This window comes from Callithrix jacchus, chromosome 11 (genome assembly GCF_049354715.1).
Source record: "Callithrix jacchus isolate 240 chromosome 11, calJac240_pri, whole genome shotgun sequence".
Classification (NCBI taxonomy): Eukaryota; Metazoa; Chordata; class Mammalia; order Primates; family Cebidae; genus Callithrix; species Callithrix jacchus.
Window position 1 is genome coordinate 23,653,627 of NC_133512.1, and position 24,948 is coordinate 23,678,574.

At 47.7% G+C, this 24,948-nt stretch overlaps 1 pseudogene; it reads right to left on the reverse strand.

The window, feature by feature from the left end:
* Positions 1–5,375: 5,375 nt before the first annotated feature.
* The window catches only part of LOC100398588 (uncharacterized), a 52,540-nt pseudogene continuing 32,967 nt past the window's right edge, over positions 5,376–24,948 (reverse strand).

Below are 24,948 nucleotides of genomic sequence, written 5' to 3' on the forward strand. Positions count from 1 at the left end.
TTACTAGAATATGAACTGGGCTGGGTGCAGGTGTGGTAATCCTAGCCTGTAATCCCAGCGCTTGGGGAGGCTGAGGTGGGCGGATCATTAATTCAGAAGTTCAAGACCAGCCCAGCCAATATGGTGAAACTGCATCTCTATAAAAAATATAAAACATTAGCCGGGCACAGTGGTACATGCCTGTAAGCCTGTAATCCCAGCCATTCGGGAGACTGAGACAGGAGAATTGCTTGAACCTGCATGGCAGAGGTTGCAGAGAGCCGTGATTGTGCCACTGGCACTCCAGCCTGCACAACAGAGCGAGACTCTATCTCAAAAAAATAAAAATAAAAAAGTAAAGTTTACAAGCTATTTGGTTTTAAAATTCTTATCACTGAAAATAATCTTCATTTTGAAGAGGAAGTATAAAGGGGAAAAGGTGGGCCGGGCGCGGTGGCTCAAGCCTGTAATCCCAGCACTTTGGGAGGCCGAGGGGGGTGGATCACGAGGTCAGGAGATCGAGACCATCCTGGTCAACATGGTGAAATCCCATCTCTACTAAAAAATATACAAAAAATTAGCTGGGCATGGTGGCGCGTGCCTGTAATCCCAGCTACTCAGGAGGCTGAGGCAGGAGAATTGCCTGAACCCAGGAGACGGAGGTTGCCGTGAGCCAAGATCACGCCATTGCACTCCAGCCTGGGTAACAATTGCGAAACTCCGTCTCAAAAAAAAAAAAAAAAAAAAGAAAGGGGAAAAGGTGATAGGTTGAGTGGGGAAAACTGACTTTAGTGGGGTGTGCTTGCTGTTAGAGCAGCAGGCAGCACAGGCGCTCATGCACCCAGTGTGGACAGGGAACATGAGAAATGAAAGGAGTTCGGTTAGCAGGCTAAGATGATTTTTCTGCTTCTTTTTGTTTGTTTTCAGAGGCAGTGTCTTACTCTGTCACAAAGACTGGAGTGCAGTGGCACCATCATTGCTCACTGTAGCCTCAAACTCCTGGGCTCAGGGGATCCTCCTGCCTCAGCCACCAGAGTAGCTGTGACTACGGACACATGCCACCACACCTGACTAATTTTAATTTTTGTAGAGATTGGGTCTTGCTATATTGTCCAGGTTGGTCTTGAACTCCTACACTCAAGTGATCCTCCTGCCTCAGCCTTCCAAAGTGCTGGGATTACAGGTATGAGCTACTGAGTCTGGTATCCTTCTTAAAAATTGCTTTGTCGGCCTGAACAACATGAAACTCCATCTCCACCAAAAATGCAAAGAATTGGCCTGGCACAGTGGCTCACACCTGTAATCCCAGCACTTTGAGAGTCCGAGGCAGGCAAGTCATGAGGTCAGGAGTTCGAGACCAGCCTGGCCAATATGGTGAAACCTAGTCTACTAAAAATACAAAAATTAGCCGGGCATGGTGGTGGGCACCTGTAATCCCAGCTACTCAGGAAGCTGAGGCAGGAGAATCGCTTGAAACTGGAAGGGGGAGATTGCAGTGAGCTTCGATAGCACTGCTGCACTCCAGCCTTGGCTAAAGAGTGAAACTACTATCTCAAAACAAAATAATGATAAAAAATTAGCTGGGCGTAGTGGCATGGGCCTGTGGTCCCAGCTACTCAGGAAGCTAAGGTGGGAAGATCACTTGAGCCTGGGTGGCAGCAGTTGCAGTGAGCTGAGATCCTGCCACTGCACTCCAGCCCAGGAAACAGAATGAGACCCTGAGACTCTGTCTCAAAACAAACAAACAAAAAATAGAAAATTGCTTTGGTTTTCATTTTTGTTGTTTTCAAACTTTTTTTTTCAAGATGGAGTCTTGCTCTGTCACCCACGCTAGAGGGCAGGGAGGCAGTCTCAGCTCACTACAACCTCTGCCTAGTGGGTTCAAGCAATTCTCCTGCCTCAGCCTCCTAAGTAGCTGGGATTACAGGTGCACACCACCACGCCCAGCTAATTTTTGTATTTTTAGTAGAGACGGGATTTCACCATGTTGGCCAGGCTGGTCTCAAACTCTTGACCTTGTGATCTGCCCTCCTTGGCCTCTCAAAGTGCTGGGATTACTAGGATGAGCCACCAAGCCCGGCCTTTTTAAACCTTTAAAAAACTTAGGCCGGGTGCGGTGGCTCATGCCTATAACCCCAGCACTTTGGGAGGCTGAGGCGGGTGGATCACGAGGTCAAGAGTTTGAGACCTTCCTGGTCAACAAGATGAAACCCCGTCTCTACTAAAAATACAAAAATTAGCTGGGCATGGTGGTGCACTCTCGTAGTCCTAGCTACTCAGGAGGCTAAGGCAGGAGAATTGCTTGAACCCAGGAGGCGGAGGTTATGGTGAGCCGAGATCCTGCCATTGCACTCCAGCCTGGGTAACAACAGCGAAACTCCGTCTCAAAAAAACAAACAAACAAAAAAAATTATTTTGCAAAATTGGGAGTTTACCAAACAAATAGCAACAATTAAAAAGAAAAAAATGCTCTAGGTTCTATCAATGTCTGTTGACATTTTGATGTATTTCCTTCTAGACTTTTGATGTTATGGTGAATTTTTTTTTCCTGCTTGGTTGTAATGATATGTATCTATAGTGTTTTATGGTATCTTTCATTTCTAAACCGTATTGTTCTAAATCTTTCACACATACCTTCTGGGATGGCTCAGGGCCCTCTTAATCCTATTTTTTTTTTTTTGTGACACTGTCTGGCTCTGTTGCCCAGGCTAGAGTGCAATGGCACAATCTGGGCTCACTGCAAATTCTGCCTCCCAGGTTCAACTGATTCTCCTGCCTCAGCCTCCCGAGTAGCTAGGAGTACAGGTGCACGCCACCATGCCCATCTAATTTTTGTGTTTTTAGTAGAAACGAGGTTTTGCCATGTTGACTAGGCTGGTCTTGAACTCTTGACCTCATTTCATTCACCTGCTCGGCCTCCCAAGATGCTGTGATTACAGATGTGAACCACTGCGCCTGGCTGTCTTGACTCTAATCTTATTGGATATTTAAGTAATTATCTCCCCCTTATTATTATTACTATTATTTAAGATTAAGAAGTTAAAATATGGCTGGGCGTGGTGGCTCACACCTGTAATCACAACACTTTGGGAGGCCAAAGTGGGAGGATCACCTGAGGTCAGGAGTTTGAGACCAGCCTGGCCAACATGGCGGAACCTCGTCTCTACTAAAAATACAAAAATTAGCCTGCCGTGGTGGCAGGTGCCTATAATCCCAGCTACTCAGGGAGGCTGAGGCAGGAGAATCTCTTGAACCCAGGAGGCGGAGGTTGCAGTGAGCCGAGCTCGTGCCACTGCACTCCAGCCTGGGGGTTAGAGCAAGACTCTGTATCAAAAAAGGAAAAAGTTTTTAAAATAGATTAAATAATCATATGCTAGACACTGTACTAGACGCTTTACTTAATATGTAATAGAAGACAATTATGCTTTTGTAAAAACCACAGAGCTATGCAAAATCATGCACTAAAAACTAGAGGTCTTATTGGGAAGAATGGGATTGAGAGCACAACACTCAAGAACTTCATCAGTGGCATCTTTTAAAAAAAGCTCAGAATCTAAAAACCAGTAGTGCAGTTTTACACAAGTTACATGGAGAAGACACACACACACATGCTGCAGTTAGTAGGCATTTTACTTAAAAAAGATGCACCGCATGGGTGGGCGTGGGTGCTGGGAAGGCAGCAGTGTGGGAGGCTGTGGAAGGAGGTGCATGCGCATATCATCTGATGGCAGATGCACATGGGTGGGGCTCAAAGGTGGTTGATGGATGTTGGAGGTGTGTGCCTGTGTGTTTTGTGCATTCTTTCAACACCCAGATCAGCTGAAAGCAGTTTTGTGCGTTCACCTATTGCATTCACTTGCTGTTTCTGTACGTAAGCAAACACGACCTTAGCTAATGCTGAGTCACTCCCCAGCATGTTGATGGTGTTGAGGCAAAGTTGGCAGGTTCGAAATAAGGGTTTTCACAGACCTGACTGTATCTTGAGGAACAGCTTTGTACAGTTCTTGCTGTATTTTATTTTATTTGAGGCAGAGTCTCACTCTGTCCCCTGGACTGGAGTGTAGTAGTGTGATCTTGGCTCACTGCAACCTCTGCTCCCTGGATTCAAGTGATTCTCCTGCCCCAGCCTCTTGAGTAGCTGGGATTACAGGTGTGTGCCACCATGCTGGGCCAATATATGTATACATATATTTTCTATTTTTAATAGGGACGGGGTTTCATCATGTTGGTCAGACTGGTCTGGAATTCCTGGAATTCCTGACCTCAAGTGATCCACCCACCTTGGCCTCCCAAAGTGCTGCAATTGCAGACATGAGCCACTGCACCCGGTTGTTACTGTATTTTAAATTATTTTTTAGGCTAGATATATATTTTTTTCAGATGGAGTCTCAGTTTTTTGCCCAGGCTGGAGTGTAGTGGCACCATCTCGGCTCACTGCAACCTCTGCCTCCCAGGTTCAAGTGATTCTCCTGCCTTGGCCTCCCGAGTAGCTGGGATTACAGGTGCCTGCCACTGTGCACAGGCTAATTTTTGTAATTTTAGTAGAGATGGGGTTTTGCCATGTTGGCCAGGCTGGTCTTGAACTCCTGACCTCAGGTGATCTGCCCACCTCCTCCCCCCAAAGTGCTGGGACTACAGATGTGAGCCACCATGCCCGGCCTAGGCTAGACTTTCAAAGGGAATTACTACATCAAAGCATATGCCTAATGGAGGGTGATTTAAAAAATAAAATGAGATAAGTTAATACAGGTCTCTTTTGTCTCTTGTTATTGCTGAGGACCAATCCCCAAGTCTTCTTAGACCCTTTAAGTACACAGGGGGCCTTGGCAGCTGCTGTGCAGAGCTTAGATGCCCCTGCTGTGTGCTGGCTTTAGGAGTGATGCGACATTCTGCCCTCGCTGCCTGGTTGAGAGGAGGCTTAGGCTAAGTGAGGCAGGAGCCCTCCCAGGCCTTCTTGCCCCTCCTTGGGCCAGGGGCCTTCTCCTTTCACCTCCTCTCCTGCCTATTAGTTTGAAAGCCTGGGTTTCTACTTCCTCTGGGGCTGCCCAAGGTCTCAGTGCTCCCCTCCTCCTCTGGAAAGAGATCTGCCCTCAGGCAGTAACCTTGTTTCTGCTCAGCCAAATATTTTTAAACCCAAGTCCATGCTATTGTGAGTGGATTTCTGACTTGTGACTCAGCCCCCAAACGAAGGTGGTCTGAGCTTCCTGGGGATGACTCCCTTCAAGGGGGTCTGGCTTCTGTGTGGGGCTGTGCCCGCAGACCTTCAGGACTGATTTCGCATTGGCCATTCTGGGAAATTTTTTAGCTGATATGAAAGCAAGCAGGGGGAAGGGACTGAAACAGATGGACCCGCCCTCCATCTAGGACTCTCCTGTGTCCTGGCCTCCTGAGGTTACCTAGACTGGGGGGGGCTCTCCAGGGACTGTCACCCCATAGACCCAGAACAGCCCTGGGTGGTCACTCTCAGGCCCACTGCTGTTGAGTGTAGTGGAATGGTGGTGAAAGGAAGAGATTTGGGGCTCAGTAGGGTCTGGGTCCCAGTCCTGGCCCTGTGTGAACCCCACGTAGGCGGCCACCTCCTCCTCTGAACCTGAGTCTTGTGTCTGCAAAATAGAGTTGGTTACAGGGCTGAGAGGAATGGAGGAGGTGATGTGTTTAGTGTCTGATCCCCACCCAGGAAGGGCTCAGGAAATGATGATGAGGTGTTATTATTGATGCTCTTGGTGTCCGATGGAGAAGTTCCTGATGTGCCACTATGTCTTGAACCGGGGACAAGGCCAGATACTTCAGTGTTCATAGCATAGCCCTAATGCCAAGGCTTTCTCACCTGGCATGACTGGTTCTTCTTTGTGATGAGCTGTCCTGTGCATTATAGGGTGTTCCACAGGATCGCTGGCTTCTACCCACTGGATGCCAGAACACCTCCTCACAGTTGCAGCAACCAAAAGTGTCCCCAGCCATTGCCACATGCTCCATGGGGGAGGGAGGCATAATGGCTCCATCTGAGAACCACTGCCTCATGCAGATGAATGAGACTGGTCTCAAACTCCTGACATTGCTTTATTCTACCTGGCAGACAGTATTTGCTGACCTCCTGTGCCAGGTCTCTGGGTGTGCAATGAAAGACGGCCTTGCAGCCAGAGAAGCTGGGGTTTGCATCCTGGCTGTCCCATGTAGCCACTCGTGTCCTTTCAGGTGAGTGGCTTGTCTCAGCTTCCCCATGAGTACAGTGGGGCTGACTACACCCTCGGGAGCTATTGTGGGAATTGCATCAGTAGCTCACACAGCAGGTATTCAGTTGGCCACAGTAGGTGCTCAGGATAAGAAGGTGGCCTCTCCTGCTGCTTCCAGTGCATTGTGGGGGAGGAGACAGGAAGGTGCTGCATGCCATGAGAGTTGTACAGGGACAAACAGGCAGCCAGCCATGAACGGGGAAGCTTCCACCTGGTACGGCAGGCGGGATGGTGATAAGGTAGAGAGAAAGAAGTCCAGGCCAGGAGAGAGGCCGGGCCATTGAGACCCATCATTGCTGACTGCTGGCTGTTAGGCCCAATGTGGCCTGAAGATGGGGCCATGCAGTGTGGCTCCTGTGGGAGTTGAACTAAATTTAAATTGATTGCCAGGATTTTTAAATGAATAAATTTCACAGAAAATCCCATATTTCTGTCTTCTCTGTAAGTATCAGAGAAGCTGGTCCTGGGCCAGGCACAGTGGCCCACGCCTGTAATCCTAGCACTTTGGGAGGCCGAGGTGGGTGGATCACCTGACGTCAGGAGTTGGAGACCAGCCTGGCCAACACGGTGAAACCTCGTTTCTACTAAAAATAGAAAAATTAGCCAGGCATGGTGGTGCACACCTGTAGTTCCAGCTACTCGGGAGGCTGAGGCAGGAGATGCACTTGAACCTGGGAGGTAAAGATTCCAGTGAGCTGAGATCGCACCACTATACTCCAGCCTGGGGAACAGCAAGATTCTGTCTCAAAATAATAATAATAATAATAATAATAATAATAATAATAATAATAAGTTGGTCCCTTCTGCATCTGGGCCAATGATGCTGTCCAAGGGAGTGTCACACAGGCCACACAGGCAATGGCAGGTTTTCTAGTCATCTCATTCAAACCAGAGGAAAAATAGGGAAATGAAGTTCAATTGTATATTTTCTCACTTCAGCATGTGATAAATGTGAAATTAAAGCAATGTGCTAAGTCCTTTTTCATGCCAAGTCTTTGAAATCGGTGGGTGTTGCTTAATGGCACAGCTCCCTCTGCATGGCCATGTGTCAGGTGCTCAACAGTAACAGGTGGCTAGTGGCTACTGTGTTGGGCATGACAGTTCTGGCCTGTAGTGTTGCCTCCTCAAACCCAGTCGTCATTGGATTTGGCAACTAATCATGGCCAAGGGCAGGGCCAGATCTGCAATAGCACTTGGGGGCGTGGCTCATTCAGGTTGCCATACAAAATACCATACACTGGGTGACTTGCAAAAGTAAACATTTTATTTCTCATGGTTTGGAAGCTGGGAAGTCCAAGGTCAAGGCTCTCACAGAGTTGGTGTCTAGTGACGGCCTGTTCAGCTTCATACATGGTGCCTTCTCACTGTGTCCTCACATAGTGGAAGGGATAGTGGGAGAGCTAGCCTTCTAGGGTCTTTTTTTGGGGGGACAGAGTCTCACTCCTTTGCCCAGGCTTGAGTGCAGTGGCATGATCTTAGCCCACTGCAACCACCACCTCCTGAGTTCAAGAGATTCTCCTTCCTGTCTCAGCCTCCAGAGTGGCTGGGATTACAGGCATGCGCTACCATGCCTGGCTAATTTTGTATTTTTGGTGGAGCCAAGGATTCTCCATGTTGGTCCGGCTGGTCTCAAACTCCTGACCTCAGGTGATCTGCCCACCTCGGACTCCCAAAGTGCTGGGATTATACAGGCGTGAGCCACTGTGTCCGGCACCTGGCTCTACCTCTTGCAGGTTGGGTGATCCTGAGGAATTTACTTATCTCTGCGTCAGTTTCCTAAGCTGTGAAATGGTGCTGGTAATGGTACAATCGCATAGGGCTGTTGGAAGATGAAATGAGATAACCCATGGAAACCACCATCATTTATTCTTCTATCCCCATGAAAGGCAGGGGGATACCCTCACTCCACACCTGATGAAGCAGAGGCCCAGAGAGGTACAGTGACTTACTCAGGGTCACACAGCTTTTTTATGGCAGAGCTGGGAATTGCACTGAGATCTCTCTGTCCAGGAGCCTGTCTCTTTTCTCTTGCAAAGCACAGAGAGAAAAACAAAGGGGCTTGTTGGCCAGTCCACGGTCACTTCAACATGGTGTCTGCTCTTGGCCTTATGGTTTCTGTGCCCAGGAATGTCACCCTTCTTTGCAAGCCTGCCTCAGCTGGATGGCAATGGATGGTGGCCTCTTATGCAGAGAAAGTGGTGAGGGATGTAGGCAGGACTAGCACAGGAAGTGGCAGGGGAGAGGGGTGGGCACCAGGGCAGAGAAGCCAAGTGCTCCTGGGGCCCCTCCTGGCACCCTGTGGTGGGGCTGCTGGTACTGAAGCTGCCTGCATTGCAGGGTGTCTCTGGGTCCCATCAGCAGAGCAAGGAGGGCAAGGAGGGCAGGTGCCAAAAGGACTCCTTCTCCCTTCTCCCTCTCTCCCCCACACTCACCTTCCCCTTCACTCTTTCTCTTCTCCTTTCTCTCTGCTTCCCCTGTGATGCATTTTTCTCCTTCTTCCTGAATAGCTTACTGATATTTTCTTACTAACAGGCTATACCAGGGCTAGCACAGTGGGTCATGTCTGTAATCCTAGCACTTTGGGTGGCCAAGGTAGGAGGATAGCCTGAGGCCAGGAGTTCACACCCAACCTAGGAAATATAGGAAGACTCCATCTCTTCCAAAAAATTTAAAGTTAGCCAGGTGTGGTGGTTCACACCTGTAATCCAAGCACTTTGGGAGGTCAAGGCAGGCAGATCATCTGAGGTCAGAAGTTTGAGACTAGCCTGTCCAACATGGTGAAATCCTGTCTCTACTAAAACTACAAAAATGAGCTGGGTATGGTGGCAGGTGCTTGTAGACCCAGCCACTCGGGGGGCTAGAGCAGGAGAATCACTTAAGCCCATGAGTTGAAGGTTGCAGTGAGCCGATATTGTGCCATTGCACTCCAGCCTGGGCTACAGAGCAAGACTCTGTCTCAAAAAAAAATAAAAATTATCCAGGTGTGTTGATGCCAACTGTAGTTCTAGCTACTCTAGCGACCGAGGCAAGAGGATCACTTGAGGTCATGAGTTCAAGGCTGCAGCAAGCTGTGATCACGCCACTGCACTCCAGTCTGGGTGACAGAGTAAGACCCTGACTGAAAACAGTAACAACAAAAAACAAGCTCTGCCAGAGCCAGAATTAGACACCTAAGACTTGGGGGGAAGGATTGGGAAGTTAACTCCAGCCAGCCTGGGTTGGGTGATGGATGGTGGTGGAGGCTGGTGGGGCCTCTGGGAGGAGCTGAGGTGAGGACAGCTCCTTTCTGCTTCTGGACGGGTTCCCCTCCTGCCACTCTGTGACTCTGCACAGCTGTATCCTCCTCATTCTTGGGCACTCAACTCAGATTCCCTCCTCAGAGAGGCCTGTCCCTCCCTGACCATGGTGGTAGCTTCCTATAGATTTCCTTCAGGGTGGTTGTTACAAACTGGGATTCCCTTGAGTGTCTCCTTGTTTATTTTCTGTCCTCCCCAGCAGATGTGAAGTCCCTGAGGGCAGGGAGTGATCCTTTTTTGTCCCTGGCATTTGGAACAGGGCCTAGGAGGGTAGATGCTCAGTTGATACCTGCTGAGCTGCAGGCATGGGGTGGCTCACACCTGTAATCTCAGCACTTTGGGAGGTCAAAGTGAGTGGGTTACTTGAAGTCAGGAGTTTGAGACCAGCCTGGCCAACATGGTGAAACCCTGTCTCTACTAAAAATACAAAAATTAGCCAGGCGTGGTGTTAGGTGCCTGTAATTCCAGCAACTCAGGAGGCCAAGGCAGGAGAATCGCTTGAACCTGGGAGGCAGAGGTTGCAGTGAGCGAAGATTACGCCATTGCACTCCAGCCTGGGCAACAAGAGCGAAACTCTATCTCAAAAAATAAAAAATAAGAAATACTTGCTGAGCGAATGAAAGGATGAGTGAGTGAATGCCAGGCCTCACTTATTCCCTCTTTCTGGGCAGGTCCTGCACTGTGCTTATGATGTGGCAGCCCTCGGGAGGCCGCACTGGTTATGATGTGGTGCTGGGATCAATTCCGAGCTTCCTCCTAGCTTCCCTGCCTGTTTACTCTGTGACTTTAGGCAAGTCACCTCGCCCCTCTATCCTCAGCATCTTCAGCTGTGACATCTAAATCAAAACAGCACTTTGCCCCAGATTGATGCTTGTGGCCAGCCCTTACTGTCCTGCCTCGCACAGAAGATGCAAATGTGGCTGTTGTGACTATGATGTTCTCATTTCTTCAGGGTGACTTCCTGGGGCTTGACAGAGGCAGATTTCCTTGAGGCCCTGAGCCCCTCCCTTGCCTGTTACACTGGAGGGTGCTTCTGGGTGGAGGCGTGTGAAGGGTTCTGGGATCAGCCTGAAGTTTGTTGATTTATCTCTGTTATGAAGATAAAAGAGGACTGCCTCCCAGCCTGGAGCTTGCACAGGGCTAGTGGGGGATCTGGTGGGATGCGTGTAAGGTCTCAGCTCTGTACCTGCCACAGGGTGACTTGTAGCTGAGCACACCAGCGGTACAGCATTCATGCCCTGGAGAAAGAAGCTAATGCTGGTGCCTTGCTTCCCTTCTCACTCCTTTCTGGAAAGCTCCACAGTCTTGTCTGGGAGCCCAGGCTTGGCCCTCTGAGGCGGCTGCCATTGTCACCCAGAGGCAATGACCCATGTCAGCGCTGGCGAGCCTCCCTGAGATTCTTTTTACCCTTGCTTTATATCTTAGTGGGCACTGGTGCTGGGCTGGGGAAGCCTGAACCCCTTCTTGAGACCCCTTCTTTCTTAGGGCTCTCACCGTCCTCCACTCCCCCTCCCCCACTCACTTTGAGATGACAGGAAACTCATCTCTGGGCTGGGGAGAGGTGACTGGGTGCCTCTGTTAATGAGGAAACTGGAGCTCCAGGCGCTGGTGCCGGCCTCTGGTCTGGCTGCAGGACCATCTATGGTGGCTAGTGGAAGACCCCTGAAGCACCCCCTCCATGCGGGGCTCCTCGCCTCAGAGGTTTCTTTTCTTTTTTTTGTTTTTTGAGGCAGAGTCTTACTCTGTCACCCAGGCTGGAATGCAGTGACATGATCTCAGCTCACTGCAACCTCTACTTCCTGGGTTCAAGTGATTGCCCTGCTTTAGCCTCCCAAGTAGCTTACAGGCAGGTGCTACCATGCCTTGCTACTTTTTGTATTTTTAGTAGAGACAGGGTTTCACCATATTGGCCAGGCTAGTCTTAAACTCCTGACCTCAAGTGATCCACTTGCCTCAGCCTCTCAAAGTGCTAGGATTACAGGCGTGAGCTACCACGCCTGACCACCTTAGAGGCTTTTGACTTGGGGATGCTATTCATCTTATAAGTGCCTGCTTAGCTGTTGGCCTTGCTGCATGACCTTGGGCAAGTAATATCACCCCTCTGAACCTTGGTTTTCTTTTCTGCAAAATAGGGACAATAGTGTCTCACATAGTGGGACATAGACATCTTTACACCTGCACCATCATGAGCCCAGTGCCAAGGACACACAGCCAGATGTGGCAGAACTGACCCAAGCCCAGTTTCATACCTGAATTATATCTGGAACATGGGTATAGCTTGGTCCTGCCATTTGGAGAGCATTTGACAATGCGTCAATCAAAGCCTAGGTGTTTGGATGTGGCACCACATGACCAGTGTAGCATGGCTCCATGATCAAAGAGTTAATCAAGTAGATGAGGGTCCTGTCACTCAGTGGAACATTCTGCCACCATTGGAGATGACACTGGGGAAGAGTGTTTGTGCTCTGAAGGGCTATTCATGCCATACTGTTTGATTTTTTTTGAGATGGAGTTTCCCTTTTGTCTCCAGGCTGAAGTGTGATGGCGCCATCTCAGCTCATTGCAATCTCTGCCTCCCGGGTTTAAGTGATTCTCCTGTCCCAGCCTCTGGAGTAGCTGGGACTACAGGTGTGTGCCACCACGCCCAGCTAATTTTGAATTTTTGGTAGAGACAGGGTTTCACCATGTGAGTCATGCTGTTCTCAAACTTCTGACCTCAGGTGACCCACTCACCTCGTCTCCCAAAGTGCTGAGATTACAGTGGGATTACAGTCATGATCCACCATGCCCAGCCATGCCATACTGTTAAGTGAAAGTGAGAAAGACCACAGTATACAGTTTAATCCCAATTTTATAAAGTATGGAAGAGTATATTTGTGACCAGAGAGAATACAGCGAGAGAACATTTATGAACTTTTACTCTGGACCCAGCCTATTCTATTCTATTGTATTCTATTCATTTTAAGATCAGAGTCTTGCTGTGTCACCCAGGCTGGAGTGCAGTGGCATGGTCTCGGCTCACTGCAACCTCTGCCTCCTGAGTTCGAGTGACTTTCCTGCCTCAGTCTCCCTGAATAGCTGGGACTACAGACATGCACTACCACACCTGGCTAATTTTTGTATTTTTAGTAGAGACTGGTTTCACCCTGATGACCAGGCTGGTTTCAAACTCCTGACCTCAGGTGATCTGCCTGCCTTGGCCTCCCAAAGTGCTGGGATTACAAGTTTGAGCCACCATGCCCAGCCAAGGACCAAGCCCCTTCTAAGCGCCTTTCACATCTGAACTCATTTAAATGCTCACAACAGCCTCTGGAGGAGGAGTGGTTAACATCTTCCTTATATAAAGGTATAAAAGGCTGGGAAGTGAGGACAAAGAGGTCCCACCCTGGGGCACAGAGCTGGGAAGTGTTAGAGCTAAGATTGGAAAACAGTTCCAAGAATGTCCCACCATAGAATACCAAAGGCAATTCTCTCTGGGATTATGAAAGGTTTTGATTTTCTTTTTTGTACCATTATATTTTTAAGATCGTCTTTAATGAACAGATGTTACTTTAGGACCAGGAAGAGTGTTGATGGAATAAACAATGGGACCTGAACCTCTCTGAGGTTTGATACTGTCTGCAAAACAGAGTTCATGAAAGGACACCACCCCCAAGGTTGCAGTGAAGATCAAATGACTGCCTTAAACATGTGGAGGCAGGGGGCATAGGTGGCCCTCCAGAAAGTACAGTGGACCCCAGAGTCCTCTCCCCTCTGCAATTCCACATCGAGTCTCACTGTCCTCCTCTGGGTAGAGAGGAGCCTGGGAAAGGTGGGAGCAGCCCCCTGCAAGGAGGCAGAGCCCATGGGCACCTTTCACGCTTCCTTTATCAGTGATATGTGGGGTTGGATTCACCATTGTTTTTGAAGAGCTGAGATCTGAGGGCTCCCACATCCCCAGTCAAGTTGGACAGATTGCCCCGGTTTTCAACCAAGGCCAAGACTTGGTATATTTGGGCCAGTCCCATTTGGGTTTCCTTTCTTTGTTTGCTGGTTAACAACTTTTGCAGCTCAACATTTCCCTGAGCTGTGCCAGGGTGGATGGCCTGAAGGAAATGGTATGCAAGGCAAGTCTTTGGAAGCTGTGTCACTCCTGCTTTTGGGTTTCATAATCTTTGCCATCCTTAAGGGTCACTTGTTCTGAAACTTGGCGTGGTGATGATTGATTGGGAAATGGTTTCTCTCTGCTTGGCAGGACTCAGCTGTGTACATCCTGGCCCAGTCAAAGGCTTTGGCTCCTGCAAGGTAAAGAAAGAGGTACCATCTTTCAAAACTGGAGACTAGCCAGAGATTCAGAAATAGAAATATGTTGTAGATAAAATTGACTTCTTAATCACTTTCCTTTCATCTCTTATGTGGAGGACCTCATTTCTCCCTGTTTGCAGGAAGGCACAAACACCCATTCTGTTCACTCATTCGTCAGTCATTTAAGAATACATATTCAGTGTCTGCCATGACCAGACAGATACATAGATACATTGATACAATAGATACATTGATGGACAAAATAAAGAAACATGTTTTTAGGCTTTCAAAAACAAAACGCTACACAGTTCCAAGAAAGAACAGTAGCAACCAATAGTCAACTGGCTAACCCATAGTGGTGTATAAATTTTCCCATGCATCACTGAAATGGTCCACGTTTTCATCAGGAAATGAAGGCCTGGTATCCTGGCTTCCCCAAGTGCACTTAGCTGGTAAGTAGTAGAGTTGGGACTTGAGCCTGGGTCCTGGGCTGTTTCCAAAAATTGCTTGATGAAAATTTGCTCTTTTCTTTTCTTTTTGTTTTTTTTTGAGATGGAATCTCACTCTGTCACGCAGGCTGGAGTGCATTGGCATGATCTCAGCTCACTGCACCTGCTGCCTCCTGGGTTCAAGAGATTCTTTTGTCTCAGCCTCCCGAGTAGGTGGAACTATAGGCACGTGCCACCACACCTGGCTAATTTTCGTATTTTTAGTAGAGATGGGGTTTTACCATATTGGCTAGGCTGGACTCGAACTCCTGACCTTGTGATCTGCCTGCCTCAACCTCCAAAAGTGCTGGGATTACAGGCATGAGCCACCGCACCAGGCTGAAATTTGCTCATTTCTAAGTTTGCCAAGATGGGGACACTGGATGGAGTGGGGTCAGTACCTGTAACAATAACTTTCTTGGCTACGAGATTGAAGGAAGGAGAGGGGCTGGTGTTCATAGAACCCAGCAAGGGTAGGCTGAAGTGCCTTTTGGAAAGAAGGGAAGATGATAATTGTGTACTCCCTGGACATACATGTCATTCCTTTATCCCTCTCACACCCACGTAGTCTCATGTACCTATTCATGCTCCTGCCAACTCACTCTCCCATCCATCTGTCCATCCTTCCATTCATCTGCCCATCCATCCATTCACCCAACCTCTCATTCATTCCTTCATCCCCCTACCTCCCAACCGTCCACTCCTCCATCTGCTTGTCTGCCCACCCATCTTCCCATTCACCCACACTTCCACTCTTCCATCTACCCACCAGCTGTTCTGTGCCAGGTGCTTTGGGGTAAACTGAGAGGAGTCAGGTGGGCTTCACTTTTCAAAGATCACAGCCAGGTCAGAGAAACTGTGATGCAAATGCCCATGGTACAGGGCAGTCTGTGATGAAAGCCTTAACAAGGTGCAAAGAGATTCTAGTAGGGGAGGTGGGCTGGGGTTCTGGGGAAGATGTCATGGGCTAGGCTGGGGCTGAGTTAGATTTTGCTGGCTGATTACACACAGGTAGGGAGGAGGCATTCCATGTGGAGGAAGGAGCATGAAGAGGGCTGGGAGGAGGCAGCAGGCATGGGGCTGAGTGAGAAGGAGTGCAGGACTCTGGGGAAAGTGGGCAGGGGCAGATTGTGAGGGCCCTGAGCACTGGGCTGGGGAGCGCAGGCATTAGCTTGTCAGCAGCAAGCAGCCATTGAGGGTTCACCAGGAGTGTTTCTGGTTGAAGACCATGGAGGGAAAGATGGGAAGCAGGACTGGCACACTGAACACACTGAGCAGCTGGGTGGGAGACCCCTGGCATGACCACTTTGGTGGGCTGCTGAGGGCAGAGAGCACTGGGCAGAGAGCCAGAGCTGAGCTCCAGACCTGCCAGCACCTCCCAGCTGTGTGACCTGGGACAAGTCAGCTTCTCTGCCTGGGCCTCCCTTTTCTCTTCAATAAAAGGAGATGGCGGTACCTCTGCATACTTCATGGGCCTGTGCTGGAGAAAGTCGGGCTGCTCATTGCCCTGTAGCAAGAGATCATAAGAGGCTTTGGCAGGCCTTTTTCATCCAGAGCCCGCAAGGACACGGGCCTCCCAAGGCCCAGGTCTGCGGTGCACAAGGCTCCTGTCCTCCGCTGACACATGCCTGCCAGCCAGGGGCCTTCATGGGCTCTAAACTCAAGCCCATATCAGCTGGCCACCCCAGCTCTGTGTCTGCCATCCTCAGATCACCCCCTTTGGCTTTATGTTGGGCATATAGTCAGTTCTGCTGTGACCCTGGTGTTCTCTGGGGCTAGATTTTCTCTCCCCTAAATGGAGTCACAGCCCTTCTTGCAGTTGGCAACATTCATCACCATGCAAAGATGAACTGTGTTCAGACAGGGACAGCACAGCGGTATACTGTGTGACACCCAGATCAAGCCCTGCTTTGGTTCCAGTGGCCTGAACCATATTTGACACATGCCTGGCATGGCTATCCAGAATAAAGATGGGGAAATAGAAACCCAGAGCCCTGACTGCTCCATTTTTTGGCTCTGACCCACACCCAGGCTTTTCATCTGACAGGTCAGCTGGGAGCCTTCCCTCATGCCTGCCACCTAACCAGGTTGCTAGGAGACCTCCCTAGCAAATGATTGCTGGGTGGGGCTCCACTGCTGAATCCCTGCACACGTCCCCTTTTGTTTCCTAGAAAAAGAAATCCATGTTTCTGAGACTGGGTCTGGGACCGTGGGGTGAGTTTTAGATGCTCCCTTACCTCTGAAGAGGCGTTTTCTGCCAGCGAGGGCTGGGGCTGAACTTTCTACAGTGTTGGAAGTGTTCTGTACTTGCTGTGTTCAATATGGTAGCCGCAGTGTGGTAGCACATGAAATGTGGCTAATGCAACTGAGGAACTAGATTTTTGTTTCATATTTATTAATTTAAATAGCTACGTGGGCTAGTAGCCACTGCATCAGACAGTGCAGCTAAAGTGGGTTCCGAAAGAACAAGGATGTCTGTCTCTGGAACACTTACGGCAAGGTCAGATGAAGTGGTCTCTTTCTTTGTGGGAGGCTTCTTTGCACCAGCCCCAGTCTGCCCTCACTGGACCCCTGTGGATAATCTCCAGATGTCACTGGGTGAAAATCGTCTTTATAAACCACTTGACTTCATTATGCTGTGTTTTAGCTCGTCCTTGTCCATAGGCACATGCAGTGTTCCCCCCAAAAAATTGTAGCCTAGTTACAATTTCACTATCCTATTTTGTTATTTACTATTATGGCATAAGTGTTTTTTCTCATTACTGTATTATCTTTCCGGTTTTTTTTTTTTTTTTGAGACAGAGTTTCGCTCTTGTTACCCAGGCTGCAGTGCAATGGCGCGGTCTTGGCTCACCGCAATCTCTGCCTCCTGGGTTCAGGCAATTCTCCTGCCTCAGCCTCCTGAGTATCTGGGATTACAGGCATGCGCCACCACGCCCAGCTAATTTTTTGTATTTTTAGTAGAGACGGGGTTTCACCATGTTGACCAGGATGGTCTCGATCTCTTGACCTCGTGATCCACCCGCCTCGGTCTCCCAAAGGGCTGGGATTACAGGCGTGAGCCACGGCACCCAGCCCATCTTTTTGTTAATCATTTAAAGGGTTGCTTAATATCCCATTAAGTTAATGTAACCATTGTCTTAAGTGATTTCACCCTTTTTCTTTCCCAATACTGTGGACTAATATAAACTGAACATGATCCTAGTACATTTCCTTTGTGGTCTTTTTTTTTTGAGATGGAGATTCACTCTTGTTACCCCAGCTGGAGTGCAATGACATGATCTTGGCTCACTGCAAGCTTCGCCTCCTGGGTTCAAGTAATTATCCTGCCTCAGCCTCCTGAGTAGCTGGTATTATAGGCACCCACCATCACACCCAGCTAATTTTGTAATTTTTTAGTAGAGATGAGGTTTCACCATGTTAGGCTGGTCTCCAACTCCTGACCTCAGATGATCCACTCGCCTTGGCCTCTCAAAGTGCTGGGATTACAGGCATAAGCCACTGTGCCCAGCCTCTTGTGTTCTCATTTACTCTTCTTGAGACACATCTGTGTCACAGATGAGACGAATGTCACAAAATTGGACCCTGGTCTCTGCATTCGCCTTGGTGGACTCAGTTTACTCATCTGCAGGGTGGGGTTGGGGAGCTGAAGTTAAGGAGGGGTGGCTAAAGTTCTCTTCTGTTCCTCAGGTCTGTGATATCAGCTATTTCCCAGCAGGCTGAGGGAGTGACACACTGATCAGCTGGCAGCCAGGAAGAAAAGGGAGAGCCTGGGGGTTGGTCCCCTGCTGGCCTCTGTGCAGCTGACTCTTCAGGAAGCCCCCAGCCCCTGACTGAGCTGGCTGGGCCCCTTGGGTGAAGCAGGGCCCCAGCCAGGAGGGTTGTCCCCACCTCCTCCAGGCTGGGCCCGTTGCGGGCACAAGGTGGAGGATTGTTCCCACAGAGGTGCTTGGGCCAGAAAACAGAAGTGGCCACTGTGTGTCTGCTCTCAAGGGTGTGGGCTGAGCCGTTAGTCACTGCCAGCCAGCAGTGGAAGACTGGGCCAGGGCTCCCTGCATCCAGTGATGGAACTCGGCCTTGCCTTGGCCAGTGGGAGAGACAGACGTCAGAGGTCACAGGCAGCCGCTTGCTCTTGATGCTGTTTCTTGCCTGCCAGCTCCTACTTGTGCCTCACATACTTGGACCACCCTTGCCAAGACTCACCAACTCCCTAAGATGGCCCTTGTCAGAGCATGGGAGAGAGCTGGACATCATTTTGCCATCCATACTCCCGCTATATAGAGGCCCAGACGGGACTTTTGCAGAATATACTGGCATCTCTGGCAAGCAATCAGGTACATGGAATTTAAACCCACATTGGCCAGAATTCAACTCCTAATCCTATGAACCTACTGTGTGACCTTGGGCAGGTGACATCATCTCTGTAGGCATCAGTTTTCTTTTTTTCTTTTTAATATTTATTGGATTTTAGGTTTTGGGGTACATGAGCAGAGCATGCTAGACAGTTGCGTAGGTACACACATGGCAGTGTGCTTTGCTTTTCTTCTCCCTTTCACCCACATTTGGCATTTCTCCCCAGGCTATCCCTCTCCACCTCCCCCTCCCACTGGCCCTCCCCTTTTCCCCCCAATAGACCCCAGTGTTTAGTACTCCCCTTTCTGTGTCCATGTGTTCTCATTTTTCATCACCCACTTATGAGTGAGAATATGCGGTGTTTCATTTTCTGTTCTTGTGTCAGTTTGCTGAGGATGATATTCCCCTGATTTATCCATGTCCCTACAAACGACACGAACTCATCATTTCTGATTGCTGCATAATATTCCATGGTGTATATGTGCCACATTTCCAATCCAGTCTATTATCAATGGGCATTTGGGTTGATTCCAGGCCTTTGCTATTGTAAACAGTGCTGCAATGAACATTCCTGTACATGTGTCCTTATAGTAGAACGATTTACAGACTTTTGGATATATACCCAGTAATGGGATTGCTGGGTCAAATGGAATTTCTATTTCTAAGGCCTTGAGGAATCGCCACACTGTCTTCCACAATGTTTGAACTAATTTACACTCCCACCAACAGTGTAAAAGCGTTCCTTTTTCTCCACATCCTCTCCAGCATCTGTTGTCTCCAGATTTTTTAATGATCGCCATTCTAACTGGCGTGAGATGGTATCTCAATGTGGTTTTGATTTGCATCTCTCTGATGACCAGTGATGATGAGCATTTTTTCATATGATTGTTGGCCTCATATATGTCTTCTTTCGTAAAGTATCTGTTCATATCCTTTGCCCACTTTTGAATGGGCTTGCTTGTTTTATCCTGTAAATCTGCTTGAGTTCTTTGTAAATTCTGGATATCAGCACTTTGTCAGATGGGTAGACTGCGAAAATTTTTTCCCATTCTGTTGGTTGCCGATCCACTCTAGTGACTGTTTCTTTTGCCGTGCAGAAGCTGTGGAGTTTCATTAGGTCCCATTTGTCTATTTTGGCTTTTGTTGCCAATGCTTTTGGTGTTTTGTTCATGAAGTCCTTGCCTACTCCTATGTCCTGGATAGTTTTGCCTAGATTTCCTTCTAGGGTTTTTATGGTGCCAGGTCTTATGTTTAAGTCTTTAATCCATCTGGAGTTAATTTTAGTGTAAGGTGTCAGGAAGGGGTCCAGTTTCTGCTTTCTGCACATGGCTAGCCAGTTTTCCCAACACCATTTGTTAAACATGGAATCCTTTCCCCATTGCTTGTTTTTGTCAGGTTTATCAAAGATTGTATAGTTGTATGTATGTTGTGTTGCCTCCGGTGCCTCTGTTTTGTTCCATTGGTCTATATCTCTGTTTTGGTACCAGTACCATGCTGTTTTGATTACTGTAGCCTTGTAGTATAGTTTGAAATCCGGTAGTGTGATGCCCCCCGCTGTGTTCTTTTTGCTTAGAATTGACTTGGCTATGCGGGCTCTCTTTTGGTTCCATATGAAGTTCATGGTTGTTTTTTCCAGTTCTGTGAAGAAAGTCAATGGTAGCTTGATGGGGATAGCGTTGATTCTGTAAATTACTTTGGGCAGTATAGCCATTTTCACGATATTAATTCTCCCTAACCATGAACATGGAATGTTTCTTCATCTGTTTGTGTCCTCTCTGATTTCGTTGAGCAGTGGTTTGTAGTTCTCCTTGAAGAGGTCTCTTACGTTCTTGTGAGTTGTATTCCAAGGTATTTTATTCTTTTGGTAGCAATTGCGAATGGCAGTTCGCTCTTGATTTGGCTTTCTTTAAGCCTGTTATTGGTGTAGACGAATGCTTGTGATTTTTGCACATTGATTTTATATCCTGAGACTTTGCTGAAGTTGTTTATCAGTTTCAGGAGTTTTTGGGCTGAGGCAATGGGGTCTTCTAGGTATACTATCATGTCGTCTGCAAATAGAGACAATTTGGCTTCCACCTTTCCTATTTGAATACCCTTTATTTCTTTTTCTTGCCTGATTGCTCTGGCTAGAACTTCCAGTACTATATTGAATAGGAGTGGTGAGAGAGGGCATCCTGGTCTAGTGCCAGATTTCAAAGGGAATGCTTCCAGTTTTTGCCCATTCAGTATGATATTGGCTGTTGGTTTGTCATAAATAGCTTTTATTACTTTGAGATACGTTCCATTGATACCGAGTTTATTGAGGGTTTTTAGCATAAAGGGCTGTTGATTTTTGTCAAATGCCTTCTCTGCGTCAATTGAGATAATCATGTGGTTTTTGTTTTTGGTTCTGTTTATATGGTGAATTACATTGATAGACTTGCGTATGTTGAACCAGCCTTGCATCCCCAGGATGAATCCTACTTGATCATGATGAATAAGTTTTTTGATTTGCTGTTGCAATCGCTTGCCAATATTTTATTGAAGATTTTTGCATCTATGTTCATCATGGATATTGGCCTGAAGTTTTCTTTTCTCGTTGGGTCTCTGCCGGGTTTTGGTATCAGGATGATGTTGGTCTCATAAAATGATTTGGGAAGGATTCCCTCTTTTTGGATTGTTTGAAATAGTTTTAGAAGGAATGGTACCAGCTCCTCCTTGTGTGTCTGGTAGAATTCGGCTGTGAACCCGTTTGGACCTGGGCTTTTTTTGTGAGGTAGGCTCTTAATTGCTGCCTCGACTTCAGACTTTGTTATTGATCTATTCATAGTTTCAGCTTCCTCCTGGTTTAGGCTTGGGAGGACACAGGAGTCCAGGAATTTATCCATTTCATCCAGGTTTACTAGTTTATGCGCATATAGTTGTTTGTAATATTCTCTAATGATGGTTTGAATTTCTGTGGAATCTGTGGTGATTTCCCCTTTATCATTTTCTATTGCATCTATTTGGTTGTTCTCTCTTTTATTTTTAATCAATCTGGCTAGTGGTCTGTCTATTTTGTTGATCTTTTCAAAAAACCAGCTCTTGGATTTATTGATTTTTTGAAGGGGTTTTCGTGTCTCAATCTCCTTCAGCTCAGCTCTGATCTTAGTAATTTCTTGTCTTCTGCTGGATTTTGAGTTTTTTTGATCTTGCTCCTCTAGCTCTTTCAATTTTGACGATAGGGTGTCAATTTTGGATCTCTCCATTCTCCTCATATGGGCACTTATTGCTATATACTTTCCTCTAGAGACTGCTTTAAATGTGTCCCAGAGGTTCTGGCACGTTGTGTCTTCATTCTCATTGGTTTCGAAGAACTTCTTTATTTCTGCCTTCATTTCGTTGTTTACCCAGTCAACATTCAAGAGCCAGTTGTTCAGTTTCCATGAAGCTGTGCGGTTCTGGGTGGGTTTCTGAATTCTGAGTTCTAGCTTGATTGCACTATGGTCTGAGAGGCTGTTTGTTATGATTTCAGTTGTTTTGCATTTGTTGAGCAGCGCTTTACCTCCAATTATGTGGTCAATTTTAGAGTAGGTGTGATGTGGTGCTGAGAAGAATGTGTATTCTGTGGATTTGGGGTGGAGAGTTCTGTAAATGTCTAACAGGTTTGCTTGCTCCAGGTGTGAGTTCAAGCCCTGGATATCCTTGTTCATTTTCTGTCTGGTTGATCTGTCTAGTATTGACAGTGGAGTGTTAAAGTCTCCCACTATTATTGTGTGAGAGTCTAAGTCCTTTTGTAAGTCATTAAGAACTTGCCTTATGTATCTGGGTGCTCCTGCATTGGGTCCATATATGTTTAGGATCGTTAGCTCTTCTTGTTGTATTGATCCTTTTACCATTATGTAATGGCCTTCTTTGTCTCTTTTGATCTTTGTTGCTTTAAAGTCTATTTTATCAGAGATGAGGATTGCAACTCCTGCTTTTTTTTGCTTTCCATTAGCTTGGTAAATCTTCCTCCATCCCTGTATTGTGAGCCTTTGTGTATCCTTGCGTGTGAGATGGGTTTCCTGGATACAGCACACTGATGGGTTTTGGATTTTTATCCAATTTGCCAGTCTGTGTCTTTTGATTGGTGCATTTAGTCCATTTACATTTATGGTTAATATTGTTATGTGTGAATTTGATACTGCCATTTTGATGCTAAGTGGCTGTTTTGCCTGTTAGTTGTTGTAGATTCTTCATTATGTTGATGCTCTTTAGCATTCAGTGTGATTTTGGAATGGCTGGTACTGGTTGATCCTTTCTATGTGTAGTGCCTCTTTTAGGAGCTCTTGTAAAGCAGGCCTCGTGGTGACAAAATCTCTGAGTACTTGCTTGTTCCCAAAGGATTTTATTTCTCCTTCACTTCTGAAGCTCAGTTTGGCTGGATATGAAATTCTGGGTTGAAAGTTCTTTTCTTTAAGAATGTTGAATATTTGCCCCCACTCTCTTCTGGCTTGTAGTGTTTCTGCCGAGAGATCTGCTGTGAGTCTGATGGGCTTCCCTTTGTGAGTGACCCGACCTTTCTCTCTGGCTGCCCTTAGTATTCTCTCCTTTATTTCAACCTTATTGAATCTGACGATTATGTGCCTTGGGGTTGCTCTTCTTGAAGAATATCTTTGTGGTGTTGTCTGTATTTCCTGCAATTGAGTGTTGGCCTGTCTTGCTAGGTGGGGGAAATTTTTCTGGATGATGTCCTGAAGAGTATTTTCCAGCTTGGATTCATTCTCTTCGTCCCCTTCTGGTACACCTATCAAACGTAGATTAGGTCTTTTCACATAGTCCCACATTTCTTGGAGACTTTGTTCATTCCTTTTTGCGCTTTTTTCTCTGATCTTGGTTTCTCGTTTTATTTCATTGAGTTAGTCTTTGACTTCAGATATTCTTTCTTCTGCTTGGTTCATTCGGCTATTGAAACTTGTGTTTGCTTCACGAAGTTCTCGTATTGTGTTTTTCAGCTACTTTAATTCATTCATATTCCTCTCTAAGTTATCCGTTCTTGTTATCATTTCCTCGAATCTTTTTTCAAATCTTTTTTCAAGGTTCTTAGTTTCTTTGCATTGATTTAATACATGATCTTTTAGCTCACAAAAGTTTCTCATTATCCATCTTCTGAAGTCTAATTCCACCATTTCGTCACAGTCATTCTCCGTCCAGCTTTGCTCCCTTGCTGGTGAGGAGTTTTGGTCCTTTCTAGGAGGAGAGGTGTTCTGGTTTCGGGTGTTTTCCTCCTTTTTGAGCTGGTTTCTTCCCATCTTTGTGGATTTGTCCACTGGTCGTTTGCGTAGTTGCTGACTTTTCGATTGGGTCTCTGAGTGGACACCCGGAATGTTGATGATGAAGTATTTCTGTTACTTGGTTTTCCTTCTACCAGTCTAGCCCCTTTGCTGTATGACTGCTGAGGTCCGCTCCAGACCCTGCTTGTCCGGGGTGCACCTCTAGCAGCTGTGGCACAGCGAGGGATGCTACCAGTTTCTTTTTCTGCTATCTTTGTCCCAGGATGATGCCTGCCAAATGTCAGTCTTTTGGATATAGAGGGGTCGGGGGCTGCTTGAGGAGACAGTTTGTTCTTTATAGGGGCTTAATTGCTGAGCTGTGCACTCTTTTGTTCATTCAGGGCTGTTAGGCTGCTATGTTTGATTCTGCTGCAACAGAGCTCATTAAAAAACCCTTTTTTTTCTCAAATGCTCTGTGTTGAGGGGTTTGGGCTTTATTTTTGGATGTTCGATGAGGTGTCCTGCCCAGCTAGAAGGCAGACTAGCCACTGTTTGGCTGCCGAGGCTCCGCCCTGCTGTTGTGTGATTCGCCCTGTTCCTGCAGGCTCTGCTGTGGTCTCCGCCACGGCCTACGGCCGAGTCTCTTCATTGTAGCGTGTTGCCTCAGCAATGGCAGGCTGCGTTAGCAGTGGGCGTGTATCTCAGTAGGGACGGGTTGCCTCGGCAATGGCTGGCTGCGTCAGCAGTGGGCGTGTATCTCAGTTGGGGCGGGTTGCCTCGGTAGTGGTGGACGCCCCTCCCCCACAGAGCGTCTCGGACCATCTTCTCGGGATTGCTTGAAATCGCGGTTTTGTTCGTCCCACTGGGTATCCCAAACGATCAGTCCCTGCAATCCCCTGGGCTGGGCTACTGTCCAAGTCTTGTTCAGTCTCAAGTCCAGCCCTCTCAAGTCTCAGGTTGCCGGTGCAACAGGGCACCCGGACACGCGCGCCCTGTGGGGATTGCTGGGTAGGGCCGGCCGCCACCACCCCAGCTGCCAGCTTCGCCAGGCAGACCTACATCCTGGCGTCCTGTGTCTTTTTATACTTGGGAGTTTCCCCGT